A 2,665-nucleotide genomic window follows, 5' to 3' on the forward strand; every position below is an offset into this window, starting at 1 on the left:
AGACAGACAGACAGACAGACAGACAGACAGACAGACAGACAGACAGACAGACAGAGAGGGGGACAGGAGACACGAGTACTATGCACGTTACCATTTTCAAAGTTACGCAGGTTTAGTGCTTGTTAATAAAACAAATACTACGTTGTTGCTTGTTTCACTTGAAATTGTCGTTCCCTTTCTTTTGTGTAAAACTCTTGCTAAATTGTAGCTACTTTTGTTTCAGTAAAGAGAAGCACAACGACACAAGAACGACGATTTCGCGCAAGGATAAATAAAGCAAGACTTACAAACTGAAACAAACGACAAAAAAGAGAAATGGGGGGGGGGGAGAAATAGGACCTCTACTCGTGGCGCATTCAACCACCTGCTAAATGATTGCTTCCTGAAAGACGTAGAAGCACAAATAAAATAATAGGACGTGTGCTCACAAAATGAGTTGCTTCAAAGCTTCTAGCCTAAGTAAATTTAATACATCAACTTTACAGGTGGAGTTTGTACAATTTGTAAGTATGGAATAATAAAAGACATTGTAGACTTGAACGAAATAGCATCGATTAAAAATCTATAAATCTGACCCCAGTGTCAATTTTCGAGCAATATCTCCATTCTTGGATTGAGAGGAGTAACTCAGCCCGCCTCACCAATGCTTATTTTAAAAGATTTCTTTTGAAAAGTCATTTTCCTTCTGGAGAGAAACCAATACAGTTTTACAACATCCTGTGTTAACTCGTTGGAGATTTTGCGGAAACACAGTCTGTCCGATGAGCACAGAGCAAGGGCAATAGCAACGTTGCGGCTCTTGACTTTATAATTTAAAATATTTTTTAAAAACTTTTTCTGTTGTCGTTATTTGAAACTTTAAAAAGGCATACAATTAATGACGTGCATTCTATGAAATGCACAAACTTGTGTTGCCTATTTACGTATAATGACAACTAATCAATAATTTGTAACCAAAACAAAAGTTGGTCCGCATGCGCAGACATGGAATTGTGGAAACATGACGTCATAGACCGAAGGCCATATTGGATAGTGGTGACGTTTCACCATCTCGTATGGAAGTTGTCAGGGGACTGTAGTGCTGCTTACTATAGTGGGGTCAAAAATTCGTGGTGCAAGTTATCCTCAAATATCTCTTTAACGGGTGAACCAGTGTCATCCAATCTTTGCATAGCAGTTTGTAACAATTTGTCTTAACTAAATCATATCTTTCAAGAACAATTGGGGCTAAATCTAGGCTAAGGCCTAGGGCTAGATTAAAAAGAAAAACTTTCCTTCATAACTTTATATAAAATACTCTGTCACGCGTAAAATGGTATTGTTCACAGCACTTCCTACTTCTCACTCACATTCTAATTACGCATATGGCCTACGTCACAGCTCGTCAAAGACAATTTTTACTAGCAAACTAGTAACAAGAAACTATTGTTATAGTGAACACATTTTTGTACTTATGACTCTACATGCGTTCAATAAGCATAATGTCCCATTTAGAAAAACCTGACGGACTTGCTATTAAAAGCTATATTGTCCAAGCTGTAAACATTTAAAAATATGTAGAAACCACTCACTTGGATTTTTTAAATTGGTATTTATTAAGGAATTTTATTTTTTAAAAACCGCCTGTAGATGTTTACAAAAATGTTGATCTGTTAAGACAAATTAATACAAGTCACTGTGCAAAAATTGGAGAAGACATGTTCCATAGTTGAGGAGATATTTGGAAGTAAGTCGCACCCCGAATTTTTGACTGCACAATAGAGCTGGAACTGAGACACCACGGAATCTATGGAAGATACCGAGACACCACGGAATCTATGGAAGATACTGAGACACCACGGAATCTATGGAAGATACTGAGACACCACGGAATCCCACAGAAGTTGGTGAACCTCATCAAGAGCATGTACTAAGAGACAAGTTGCAGGGTTGTACATGATGGCCAACTCTCCGACAACTTTGACATCAAGACTGGTGTGAGACCCTGTCTGTCCATCTGATTCTCAGCAACTTTCTTAGACATCTGTTCAACAAAACCTGGATCCTCTTTATGCAAGTCTGTGATGCGTTCCATGTCTCACATCCATACAACAGGAACGACTTCACATTTGAATTGAAAATCCTCAGCTTTCTTCGAAGTGAGATTTATCTGGTTTTCAAAATCCTATCAAAAGATATGAAAGAAGCCTGTGCTTTTCCAACGTGGGACTCTATTTCAGCACCTGTTCCCCCTCTCTGCCAATTGTACTCTCAAGATAGCAAAAGGATTCAACGTCTTCTATTGCATTTCCTTCTATTGTGACCTGCTCCTTTCGTTGTGCTTCTGTCTTTAGGACCTTTGATTTTCCGGGGTGGATCCTCAATCCAACTGACTCCGATAAGCTGTTTAATACTGAAGTCTTGGCTTGCATCTGTTCCTGGGTGTGCCACAGAAGCGCCAGGTCGTCTGCAAAATCCAACTGTGTCCATGGTGTCCACTGTATACAATGTCTGTGTCCTCTGGTAGTTTCCTTCATCAGCCAGTTGACTGCCAAATATGAAGAGGAAAGGTGATCAGTGATAGTAAACATCCCTGTAGCGCACCAGTCTTGAAGTCCAAGTTGTCAGTGAGTTGATTTACCTAGTTTTGTGCAAATTGGCCTACCCCTTGGTCTTAGCCAACCCC

Source organism: Aplysia californica, unplaced genomic scaffold (assembly GCF_000002075.1).
Source record: "Aplysia californica isolate F4 #8 unplaced genomic scaffold, AplCal3.0 scaffold00794, whole genome shotgun sequence".
Taxonomy (NCBI): Eukaryota; Metazoa; Mollusca; class Gastropoda; order Aplysiida; family Aplysiidae; genus Aplysia; species Aplysia californica.